The sequence below is a fragment of the Pseudorca crassidens genome, chromosome 17 (assembly GCF_039906515.1).
Source record: "Pseudorca crassidens isolate mPseCra1 chromosome 17, mPseCra1.hap1, whole genome shotgun sequence".
Classification (NCBI taxonomy): Eukaryota; Metazoa; Chordata; class Mammalia; order Artiodactyla; family Delphinidae; genus Pseudorca; species Pseudorca crassidens.
The window spans coordinates 34,158,298-34,172,360 of NC_090312.1; the positions used below are offsets into that span (position 1 = coordinate 34,158,298).

A 14,063-nucleotide genomic window follows, 5' to 3' on the forward strand; every position below is an offset into this window, starting at 1 on the left:
TGAAATCAACAGATAAAAATCAACAAAACCAAAAGCTCCCTCTTTGTAAAGACCAATAAAATGATAAACCCTTATCTAGATTAGTCAAGTAAAAGAGAGAAGCCACAAATTACTAATAACAGAAATGAAAGACAGTCCATCACTACTGATTCCATGACATTAAAACTGATTTTTAAAATGTTAAGAAGAATTCTATACCCAGAAATTTAATAACTTTGATGAAATGGACCATTTTCTTGGAAGATACAATCTACAAAAGTTCACACAGGGAGAAACAGATAATCTGAATAGGTCTACATCTACTAAAGAAATTGAATTGATAGCTAATAACCTTGCAAAGCAGAAATCACCAGGTTCCAGACAGTTCCATCTGTGAATTCTACCAAACATTTAAAGAGGAAATGATACCAATCCTCTACAATTTCCCAGAAAAGGAAGTCAAGGGAACACTTTTAAAACTCATTCTCTTAGAGCAGCATCACCTTTATATGAAAACTAGGCAAAGACATTAAAATAAATGAAAATTATGACATCTCTCATGATCAAATGCTAATATATTCAACAACATATTAGCAAATTGAATCCAACAATGTATAAAAACAATTGCATGCCATGACCAGGCTGGGTTTATCCCAGGTACACTGGTTCAATATTCGAAAATCAGTTCATGTAATCTATCACATCAACAGGCTAAAGAAGAAAAATCATATGACTACATCAACAGATGCAGAAAACGCATTTGACAAAATCCAAGAACCATTCACGATAAAAACTCTTAACACATAAGGAATTGAGGAAATGTCCTCAATTTGATAACAAAAAAACCTTCAGCTAACATCAGACTGAATGATGAGAAACTAAAAGCTTTTCCCTTAAGATCCAGGAGGAGTTAACAACAAAGAGGTACAGAAGAATTTTTAGGGAAACTGTTGAAACTATTCTGTATGATACTGTGTTGCTGTATACATGACTGCGAAACCCACAGGAAAAAAAAAACACAAAAAAAAGTTACAAAGAGTAAACCTTAATATATATAAATTTCTAAAAAGTCAATCAGAAGGACAGGAGAATCCTAGGATGGAATGCAGAATGTGACAAATGAATCTCTGTATGGAAAATTTATAACATAACCTCACTGACAGGGATGGGGGGGAAGTTGCTGTCCTAAGTAACATTAGGAAAGGACAGTTTAGAAAACTGTAACGCTAAAGACAAAAAAAGAACTATATATAAATTCTGCAATCTAATTGGCAAAGTTGTTTCACATTGCACAGGTTAGCAATTCTGATAGTATCTACATGTTTGCCAGGGTTGAACAGTAAGTAAATGAATGGCTGATAATGAGCCCCAGATTTCTCACTATCAGAGAAAGAAGTTACAAATAACCAAAGAGAGGAGGCTAGAATGGACCCTGCCTGCAGTGCTGAGTTGAGAGTCAAAAATATTAGTCTAAAGACATGCATATGTCACCACTTTTATTCAACATAGTTTTGGAAGTCCTAGCTATGGCAATCAGAGAAGAAAAAGAATAAAAGGAATCCAAATTGGAAAAGAAGTTAAACTGTCACTGTTTGCAGATGACATGATACTATACATAGAAAGCCCTAAAAACACTACCAGAAAACTACTAAATGTACTACTAAACTACTAAATAGCTAGAGTCGGGCTTCCCTGGTGGCGCTGTGGTTGAGAGTCCGCCTGCCTTTGCAGGGGACATGGGTTTGTGCCCCGGTCTGGGAAGATCCCACATGCCGCGGAGTGGCTGGGCCCGTGAGCCATGGCTGCTGAGCCTGCGCATCTGGAGCCTGTGCTCCGCAACGGGAGAGGCCACAACAGTGAGAGGCTTGCGTACCGAAAAAAAAAAAAAAAAATTCTTTCACAGATATTGATCTTTCACAAAATCACACATCTTTCAAAAACAGAAGAGAGAACACTTTCCGTCTTGTTTTGTAAAGCCAGCATTATTACTCTGATACCAAAACTAGGAAAAGTCAATTCAAGAAAAGAGAACTACTGACTAACATCCTCTATAAGCACAGATGCAAAAATCCTTAATCGATCAGCAAACTGAATCCAGCAAAATATAAAAAGGATAATATATCATGACTGTGGCAGGCTGAATCTACTGTGGCCTACAACTTAAAAAGCAGAACAACAAACTAGAAAACATGTACCATCTGATCGGAGTTCTGAAACAGATAAGATGTGCCAGTTATTGAGTTATTATTTCTCAGCTCCAAACCTACCCTCTACACTTGACTCTGATTCTGATGCTATGATATCACCCACCACCCACTTCTGCTTTGTCAGCTGGCCGTATAGTAGGCTCTACCATTAGGAGGTGCTAGTGCGAGACTACAAGACTGGAAGAGAAAGAACGTGTACTTTCCTGTTTTTTCACAATGTGTGCTTTCTGTTTGCTTTCCTCCTGCTTCATGTTCTTGTTAGCAACATTTTCTTCTATATATTCTGACAGATATCATATAGACATATGATTTTTACACAAATGGTCTGTACCTTAATTTTATCTTACTTATATATCTTGGATTTTTTTCTGTATTGGTGCATATAGAATTATCACATTTATATTAATGAATTCATTATTACTTTCTATGGATATGCCACAACTTATTTAACCAGATTATAGCTAAACTTCTGCTATTATAAACATATTTTTGTACATGTCACATTGCATATGTGCAAGTATAACTTTAGGATAATTTCCTTGTGGTAGAATTGAGGAACACTTCAAATTTTGTTCAATATTCCAAATTGCCCTCTCTAAAGTTGTATTAATTTCTATTTCCACTAACAGTGTATGAGAATGTCGTTCCCACAGCCTCAACAAGACAATGTATCCAACTTTTTAATCTTTATCAATTCTATTGAAATTTTAATTTGCACTTATTTTACTATGTGTTTCCTTTTCTTTGTACTGTCTGTTCATGCTTTCAAAGAAGAGCAAAGCTCTGCACTATATTTGGGTGTGTAAGTAAGCATGACTATGGGTCTCAAGATAATGGCAAACACTCTAAGAACAAAACTAGAGGTCAGCAGCACTGCATGGGCAGCTTTCCAATAAGGTCCATGGGAATCCCAACTGGCTTCTCAGTGGTGAGTTCAGCAGAGATCCCCAAGAGTGGATATCCAGTGATTTCTGAGGGTGTTCATCCAGTTTCCCATAGAATTCAATAGCACATTCCACAGGTGACTTGCTAGCAGCTTTCTAGGAAGTCAGCCAGTACCCCAGCCCACTTCCCATAAAGTTCAACAGTACTCCCCCAAAGCAGATTTTTGGTGAACTTCATCAATACCCCAGAAAGCAGTTTCACTCCCAATAGCCTCCAGTTGAGGGTTTCCTACCTACAAATGTGCTGGCCCTTGGTAACCTGCCCACCACCCTCATCCTGCCAAGCACCCAAGTGGAAAGCTTTCAACCTGCCAGCCCCAGACTGTGGTTCTCCTCCCACCATCCTTCCTACTGACAGTGGCCAGCTCTGGCCCAGGGCAACCTAACAAACCCCTCTCCACTATCCAATGGGCTACAACTCCGTCCTCTCCAACAAGTTCTGAATCCAGCCTTGAGGAGGGACCCTGGCTTCCAAGTTTATTCTTTCCTTGAGTACTCCTTCTGTCCTAGGGCATTCTCTTTTATCCCTGTTTAGCACTTAATTCCCTATAAATAGCTCACTTGTTATATGAAAACTTCCCTTTTGAAATTTTTGTATCTCCTGACTGGACCCTGACTGATAGCTGATCAAACAGTTACGGGGACAAAGAATTACTTATCTGTATCTATAAAACAAACAACAAAATAAAATATATCCATCATACTCATATATGTACCCAAATACATCAAGCAATAAACAAATCTACAGGAATAAACAGAAAAATCAGCAATTATAACTGAAAATGTAAACACAGCCATCTCAGAAACTGCTAAAACAAGTAGACAAAAATAGATGATAGAGAGATAGATAGAAGGAAAGAGGGAGGGAGAGAAGAATAAAGACAATGATGATAATAGGTAGATAGATAGAATATAATTAATAAACCAGAGTTATTATGCTCAAATTATTAGATTAACCAAGAGTGGAGTTATGAACACAAGCATTTGGTTTCATTCTCTCCCAAAAACTATCCCAAAGAAACAATAATAGTGTTTTGTTTGTTTATCAATGGAATGGGTTAGGATCTGTCAGGGAGGAGAGGAAATTTCCCCCCTACTCCTCTTGAGTTCTTTTGGATGGCCTAATAATTAAATTGACATAAGACAGATTAACAGGAGGAAAAAAAACTATTTAATTCATATGCATGAAGGTCCCATAGAAATGGTTCCTCTGAAGTAACGAAAGCAGGCTGTGTATTTATCATTTTTAGACAAAGAAACAATTATTTGCGAAGATTTAATAAAACAAAAGGACTTGTGCTTGGAGTTGCAGGCTCATGAAGACGTAATAAAATTTGTTTATACAGGTCTCTTAGCCTTGAATTCCCTAACTGTTGATAAGGATGCTTTCTTTCTACCCTCCTGGTATAGGGAGGATACCTTCACATGGGAGGTTTATTTCCTGCTTTTAGGGGGAAAGAGGCAGCTCAGAGTATTTTTTTAAACATCATTTTTTTTTCTCACCAGCTGTTTCTCAAGTCACTTTAATTCAAAATAATCAATATGCATTGAGGCATATTTTGGGGCAGCCTGCCCTGGACTCTAACAGATCCAATGGTAGCAAAATTTACTGAGCTGCAAAGCAGACAGACAAGTGGTAACTGACTTCAGCAGGCCCAACAAAGCCGAATCTTAAAGTAGCAGTGAAGAAAGCAAAGAAGCAAATTAACGTCCTGGAACCCCATTAGTCACAAAAATTGGCTACACCAGCTATCTCTAGAAGTGAAGAGTAAAAAGGGGACTAAAATCAAGTTGAAAGTCTCTTTAAGAACAAAATTAGGACCCAAATTCCTGCACTCACTCCATGCCTCTCCCCAGCCTCAGCAGAAGCTTAACAGCATCTTCTCTGGAGAGGGTAAAACAGAGAGGGATTAACTAGGGGATACCAGAAGAGATGAGGGCAAAAGCAATATACTGAACACAGAGAAAATAAGTAAAATCTTATATAATGAATGTTAAGACTCTAACTTAACAACATGGTACTAGCAGCCAAGCATATGTCCTCTAGCATAAAGTCTGGAAGATCCTGCTCTGGGAAATCTAATTCAAGGAAGCAGCCCAGCTATATCACTGACCTTAGAAGGGAACCAATGTCTAAAGAAAGAGGAGGCTAAGGATATTATGAAACGATATTAAAATAAAACTCAAGCCACCAAATATTTATAATACCAGAATTACAAAAAAGGGAGAAGGGGCAAAGAAAAGAGACCACATAGTGAAAGACTTCTACTCTCTAATATAAATGTAAACAAAATGAAATAAGACAGAATAGAGACCAAAAACTTTCTTGCTGCCTCTGCCTCTACCTCTGCATCAGCACTTAAAGCTGCTACACCATCTGCCCACATCTCTCCATGATCCCCATTTAATCTGTACTTCAGTCACTCTGGCTTTCTTTCAGTTCCTAAAATGGGCCAGGCACTTTCTGCCACAAGATCTATGAAAATATCTGGACATATTCAGGGGAAAAATATGAACATTTCCATTAATAACCACATAACTTCCTATATAATGCCAAACATTTTAACATTTGTATACACCTATAAATGGGCCAATTTTTTTGCATGTTACTCACAGCAAACAAATCAGTGTTTTAGAAATGATGGTTCCAGAACCTTAGCTATTGCTACCCTTGTCTGTAAAAATGAGCCACTATGCTTATGAATAATGGAAAAGAACATTTGTCAAGCTGTTAGTCAATGAAGTGATGGTCAACGAATGCTGAAGTCCTTTCCATATTAAATTTAGTGGGCAAAAGTTACATAATTAATCTGGACTATATATGTGACAACTTTTCAGTGCCAAATTGTTCTCCCCCTAACACCAAAAGATGTTCCCCCACTGCCACACAGTATTTACTCAGGGAATGCAAACGTAAATGTTTTTGTAAGTTAAATATATAGATGACAGTAAATCTATGATGGAATGTAAATTCAAGACAAAATGATTTTTATTTATTCTTTTATGTTAACACAAGCAATGAAATATTGACTGTATCATTTAAAAACTATAATCTTTTCTTCATACATTTTTTCCCAAATTTCTTTCACTAGTTACTCAAGTTTATCATTATCAGTTTAGTGTAAAAATCTATTTCCTAACCATTTTCTGAGGGAAAAACAACAACATTTTAATGTAAACTCAATTGAAATTCCAAAGCATTAATTTGTGTAAGATAGCTGATGAACAAAGAGAATGGGCTCAGGAGAATTTAGACAGAACTAGTTTCTATTTCTTAGCTATGTTACTTGATATTCATGTGATCATGAGTAACTTACTTTATTTCATTGAACCTCCATTTGTAATTAATAAAATTGTGACAAGACTAGATCGATTAATTAAGATATTTGGAAAGTGCCTGGCATATAGTGGTTACTCAATAAACGGAAGTACACTTTTCAAAATTGAATTTCCTTTTCAAAACTAAATTCAAACTTTTTCAAGTATCTCTGCCTTTAAATTATTTACATTTCATTTCTATGAATATATTCTCCTTAGCAAAGAACAACAGATAAATGGGGAAAAGTTTTGGAAAAGAAACTTTTCACAACATATTTTTATAACTTTTGTATTATATTGCATTGTATTATATTATGTATATGTACTGAAAATAAATCAATAAAATAGTAAACCAATATATCCAAAACATTTATTTTAAATAAATGTAGCACATAAAGTCCTAATGATTTTATGTAAGTGAGCCCCCTGAAAGCAGAGATTATGTCTTATTCATCTTTGGGACAAGAATTTTAAACAATGCTAGGCACACAGTAAACATTCAAAAATATCAGGAGGAGTGGATGCATGGTTGAGACCTCTATGTACATTTTGGTCATATATATATGGTAGCAAAAATAAGACTGAAAATGGCTCTCTACAGTTTCTAGCTTCCTAAATTACATAATAAAATATGAGTACGACTTAATTGTGCTATCAGGGAAACCAAAAATAATTGATTCCACAAATGATACATTTAGTGTCTGTATATAGAGAAACAATCCAAAATACATGGTAATTTGCCATAGCATCAAACATTTTTTAAAAACTATCATTAATTTTTAGAGATTTATAGAGAAAAACACATTTCTCAAAAATCTAAAAATTGCACACAATAAGGTCATTACTTTTTATAACTGAGAAAACCAAATAAATCATGAAGAATGAAAAATTGTTTTTCCATAGTAAATTATAAGAATTAATAATTCAGAGTGGACAAGGCAACAAATGAGTCCATGACACAAACATACACATTTTGAAAATCCTTGGCATCATCATTATAAATCATACAGCCTTGGGTCCAAAAGAGACGTTAAGATATTATCTGCAAGATTAGCTCTAAGTTTTTTGTTTTTTTAATGCATAAGATTTTTTTAAAGACAAGCATGAAATACATCAAAATATCATTACTGTTTTTATTAGAGTAGCAAGATTGTGGGTAGATTCCTGCCTCTGTTTTCCAAATCTTCTCTAATGTAATTCTATTTTCTCATAATAAAATATATATAATATTTTTAAGATATCACCTGGTTTAAAAAAGAAGAAACCATCCAGTGTACCCTATGCTTGTAGGCAGTTTAAAGATTAATCTTACACATAGATATGTAAAATCCATTTTCAAAGTACCCAAGAAAAGGGATTTACAATTAGCAACACCTGTTCAGCAAGGGAACCTGCTCTTTCTGTCCTCATCACGGTGACTTAGATTGCTCGAAGCATCGTACGTATATGTGCTCTGATCCTTTGAAACCCGTAAATTCTCTGTGGAGGTAGTTAGAGGAGAAATGGTGATAGGATTCAGTATACTGGTCCTGTTTAAAAATCCTAATTTGTTCTCCTACCATCTCTGCTATCAAATGAAGCACTGTCCACAGGCAGGTAGCCAAGCAGCCAGGTGAACTGCTCTAGTCACTCAGGCATTTGCACATGTCTAAAACACTTTATATCCTTTTAGGATAAAATTACTCAAAACATAAAGAAAGGAAGTAGCAGCAATAAATCATGCTGGCATAGCACAGGTTATTTATTCTGAACAGGATATGGCTGACAAAGGAACCTGCTGTCACAACATATGAGAGCAATTAAAATAATGAGGTTTTTCAGAAAAAAAAAACTTAAAAGGAATAAAGAAAGACACTAAGTGTCTGACCCTATCCACAAGATACTCTCAAAGACAATGAGGATGATGAGGACTTTGTTCTGACATATTAGAGGGTGATAACATGATCTTCCAATCTAATTTTTCAGTTTTTATATGGAAGAGTATGGGCTTTGGGGTCAAGCAGACTGAGGTTTGAATATTGGCTCCAATGTTCACTACCTGGCAAGTTACTTAACCATTTTATAATCCACTTGTAGAAATGGGAACTAAAATAGCTAGCTACCTCATAGAGTGGTAGTTAGAATTAAATAAAATAATGGATGAAAATACATGGCACATGTTTATTACTCTAAACGTTTCTATATGTTTGGAATATTATAAAAACATGTGGTTCATTGCGTGGCACATAATGGACTCTCAATAAATGTTGACTCACTTCCTTGTTACACACATAAGAATTAAACCAGAGTGCTTTTTAGTTTAAAAAAAAAAGAAATGAAAAAAAGGAAGGGACTAAAGGAGGTCACCAAGTTCAGACCTCTACCTCTAGGCAGATTTATCACATTAAATAAACATCATCTGATGACTTTCAGCACAAGGGTGTAAGAGGGACTGTTCTTAATGCCAAAGAGAAAAGGACCACAAATAGGAAAATATTGATCAATTAAATCCAGAAAAGAAAAAGTTGATGCTGATTGTAAAAAGGAACCCGCTTTTAAGGACCCCTACAGTTTAAATGGCTAAAACACAAAGCCATAGTGATTAAAGAAAACAAAATCCGTAAAATAGGCAGTATCACAAATGAATGGAAGAAAAAAATGCAATGTCTTGGTTGATAATATCATAGAAACTCACTATAAGAGGAAAAGTGAAATTATGTATACCTTTATACCAGGGGTCAGCAAATTATTCTATAGGGCCAGAGTGTAAATACTTTATGCTTTGCAGGCTTTACAGTCCCTGTTGCAACTACTCAACACTGCCATTTTAGCAGAAAAGCAGCCATAGACAATACATAAATGAAAGAACATGGCTGTGTTCCAATAAAGCTTTATTTATGAAATACCAAAAACTGAATTTCATATAATTTTCACATATCACAAAGTGTTACTATTCTTTGATTTTTTAAACATTTAAAAATATAAAACCATTCTTTACTCATGGGCTGTACAAAAATTCAGCCAGATTTGAGCCAGACTTGGACTGGGGGCTGTAGTTTGATAAGCCCTGCTTCACACCATTAAAAGAAAAAAAAATTCCAAATTGATTATAAAGTACTAAATGAGAAAGATAAAACTTTAAAACTAAAATAAGAAAATAGAGAAAACATCTTATTAACATCTTGTAGTGAATAAAGATTTCTTAATATGACAATGAAGTAAAAAATTATACATCTGACTACATAAAAATTAAAGATGTCTGTTTAATGAAGGACATCATGGGACATCTACCGTAACAGGAAGGTAACACACTGGCAGAAAATATCTGCAACATTAAAAAGGCATTAATGTCTAGAATATTCAAAGAATTCTTACAAATCAATAAGAAAAAGAAAGGAAATCCAATTATATTTGAATACTGGTTGATGCCATTTACTCTCAGAAAACCAAGGGGAAGATCATGTTTCTGCTTTGCTGTTTAACGAGGTTCATTATCAGAATTTCTTTCCCTTACTGTCACTGTGAAAATTCTTAAAGAAATAATCTAACCTCTGGCGTATATGTGTATGTGCATAATCTGAATAGTGGAAGTTATTCACTTGTTGGGATTTTATTCTATTTTAGTACACAAACAACTACATAGTGATTCACTATGTACCAGGCATTGTTCTAAGTAATTTACTAACATTAACTCATTTAATCCTCTTAACTCTAAAAGAAGTACTATTATTATCCTCATTTTAAAGATGAGTCTTATGAGTGGTTTTCATCTTTATACTTATCTTTATTTTCTAATTTTTAAGCAACGCATATTTATACCTACATATCCACACAAAAATTAATAAAATAGTGTACAGAAAAACGTTCCCTTTTTAGGGGGAGGAATGTGAAGGGGTCAAGGAAAGTACAGGATTCAAATGCAATACCTACAGAACTCGAGTTTATGTTTTGTCACACTTTTTTATATAATTAATGTTTCCTGCTTCCACTGGCTACCTTTCCTGTTCATTCTTCTATTAACATATACAATGTTTTTTTCTGGGGGGGAAGGGACAGGTATGTAAAGGGCTGAGGGGTTTTGTTTGTTTCAGAGCATAATGAAACCTTCTAACTACAAAGCAAAGCTGTCCATCAACAAATATTTTTTAAGCACCTACTATATCAGGCATAGTTCTAGGCAGTAAGGATAAAGTAGTAACCAAGACAGATAAAGACTCAGAATATGTCATTATCTGTCTTGGTTACTACTCTATCCTTACTGCCTTGAACTACTTACTGCCTAGAACTACTTACTGTCTAGAACTAGAGTAGGTGCTACTCAAAGAACTCAAATTCTAGTTTGAGAGCTATATTCTAGGTCAGAGTACTGCAAAGGTAGAAATGAGAAAATGGATTTTAAATAGAACACTTTGCTTTTGTTTGGCTTTGTATTCATATACAAAGTCAAGTATAGGATTCTTTATATTAACTAACATAGTACCTTAGAGTTTATAAAATGCTCTCCCATGCATTAATTTCGTACAACAACATACAGAGGCAGAATTATTTCTAACAAAGCCTAACTTAACATATTGATAACTAAAGATCATATAGTTTAAATGATATCTTCAAGATCACAGTTTTAATAATGGGTATAATGATTTTTAAGAAAAAGCAAAATGAGTAAATATCATCTATGTTAATTCAGTTAACATTTCAAATATTTATTGAGTGTACACAGGTCTGACATTAACATTTATAGTTGTACACTGATAAAATACATAGACTGCATACCTGCTGGCCTTCTACTATGATTCTACTCATATATATATGTATGTATATATGTATATATGTACATACTTTTTTATATATATATTAATACTATTTTATAAATATATATACATTTAAATATATACATATACAAACACATACATACACACATGGATACACACTACCAGGAATATAAATATTTCTTAATATTTATATTCCTCAATAGGGTATGAACTCCTTAAGAACAGGGAACATGTCTTACTCTTTTTTGTGACTCCAAAACCTAACACAATGTCCGTCATATAATAAATGTAAAATAAATGTTAAATGTTAAATGAATGAGTGAATTATGAATTTCCCTATATTTTAATACTTCAGATGGTACATTATCAGAAACATAGGGGATAGATTTAAATTTATGATTAACTCTCATGAGGATGTCTCTTTCAGATATTTCTATTAAGATAATTGTTAAGTTTAATACTTGAATTTTGATTCATAGATTGAGGATAATCAATTCATAATAAAGCATGATTATTAAGCTGTCACCCTCTTCTATTACTAACTGATCACAATCATTCGCTCCTGCCAATTCTTCTTTGATCTATATAGAAACTTAATAGGGCAGTCACTGAAGAAGTAATATGCTAGCAGAAGCCAAGAAAGAAAATAACAATAATAATAGTAATAATAACAAAGAAGTCCATAAGTAAAGGCAAATAAAGGACTGCAACCACAAAAATGTGGACATCAGCTAAAAATTATAACAATTAAGAAGTTCATCAAAAAAATAAAAAGTTCTCAATTTTACAGTGGAGAACAACTGAGTTCTCTCACTGTAAGATAATGATAGTCAAATCAAAATAGAAAATAGTAATGAGTTGAGATCATTTTATTCAGAGTAGAAAGTAATCATTTTTTATGCTTTACGTTTAGATAAAGCATACTTCAGTTGCTTCAAATTTATGCTAATCTAGTGCCTTTGAAAAAACTAAATGCACCTGCTTCTTTATATAACTGGGTACCTAATTTGCAACTCTTTTTATGGCTACTGGTTCTCCAAAGTTACAGAGAGCCTGGATACATATTAACTAGACCCATCTAACAATTTCATAATCCAGTATTATCTGTAACTTCTTTGTAATTAATGTAATATTATTGCCAAATTATATAAGGAATGGAAATGCACTGGGGTAAACAAATACAGTGAGAAAACAAAAGACTAGGAGAACGAAAAGTAACTATGCCTAATTCCAGACAAGACGGAGTAGACAGACACCATCCGATTTCTCTTACTAATTACAATCTTTAAACTCCCAATAAAATTCAAAAAGCAACTGACAGAAGACACTAGAAGACAAAGAAAAGAACGTGGACTGGATAAGAACCTTGAGACTCAAGGAAAACCTCTGGGAATGAGATACCTGAGGCCTTTTTTTTCCCCCCCATGTCCTATATATCCTAAAATAAGCACTAAAGAGATCCACAACCCAGAAACACCAGCAGGCACAACAACAACAAAAGTCCCAAGAAAAGCCTGATATCTCTAGCCAAAGGATCAGGAAAAAAGCAGTCCAGCAGAACATTTACAGTACCTGCCCTACTCCAGGCAAACAGCATGAAAAAAGATAGATTACTTCTCTCCACTCTCCACTAAGCCCTACAACTGCAGAGATTATGAGAAGAGCCCTGTCTAGCATCTCCACAGTACCCCCTCCCCAGCTGTGGGGACTATAAGAAGAGCCCAGTCTTCTATCCTCATCCTGTAATAAGGAAATAGGTCCCTCTCCCAGCTACAGACTCTGAGCAGAGCCTGTCTTGCATCCTTGCCCTGCAATAATGAAATGGTACCCCTTTCTCCCCACTCTGGGTGCTGCAGGAAGATAAGTGCCCTGTCCTCCATCTCCATGATGTAATCATGAGGCAGAACACCATTTCCTCCCAACCGGAGAGTTGAGGGAAGATTATCAAGAGGAAGGGATTAGAGGAAAGGATTTTCTAAATCTGCATAGGAAGTCTTCAGCAGATCTATGGGCAGCCAGTGCATAAAGCTAACCAAAATTAACACAGCAAAAGGTTTGAGAACTACAGTGTGAAATACCACCCAGCTTCCACATTGGCCTCTGGATAACACATAAGTAAGGCAAACCAGAAGAACACTGGAAAGGTTTCAAAAACTAAACTGCCATTTTAACCATAACCAAAAAAAGTGGGCCACGATGTGCATATTTAACCTAAACAGGTTGAATACACACTAAAATAAAAAACAGGAAGAAGGGGCAGAATAGGGTTGGAGGGCCTTCAAAGCCTCCTTCCCAAAGAAGTGTCGTTATTTGACCTGTCTGGTGGTACCCTGGAAGAGCCCCATTTGCAAGGCTGTCTTTATTTTACCTGACTTGGAGCCCGCCCAATACAAAAAAAACCTTTTCCCTGGAGGACTTTGTCAAAAACAATTAGAGGCAGTGGATAACAACCGGAGCAAAAAATAGACTAACCAAAAAGTTTAAAAGGAATGACATGTTCATAGGGGCTTTGAAAGCTCGAACATATTCCTGGGATTCTAGAAGGTCACACACGTGCATAGGACTGTGCCTCTGCTCAGGAAAACAGGAGAAGGCTCTAAGCTCTCACCTCTGGCTGACTTTTGGGACAATGCAAGCAGGAAGTGAAGGCAAAGGCAGAGTTGTCAACCTGCCTGGCTGAATGTTGAAGGCATGCCTCAACACCCACACAGAGACGCTTGGCAAAAATTGTTGCCGGCATTTAAGGAAATCTCTGTCCAATCATTAGCTGACCACCAAGCTAATCAAGTAGAGATTTCAGTGATCATCCATGACAAAAAAAAACAGACTTTACAGAATTAGTTCAGAAAAGTCATCAAACAAAC

The 14,063-nt window shown here is 35.2% G+C and overlaps 1 protein-coding gene across 41 annotated transcripts in view; it reads right to left on the reverse strand.

Annotated features, from left to right (window-relative positions):
- The window catches only part of RIMS2 (regulating synaptic membrane exocytosis 2), a 572,125-nt gene that overhangs the window by 474,275 nt on the left and 83,787 nt on the right, over positions 1–14,063 (reverse strand). The window lies entirely within an intron of this gene.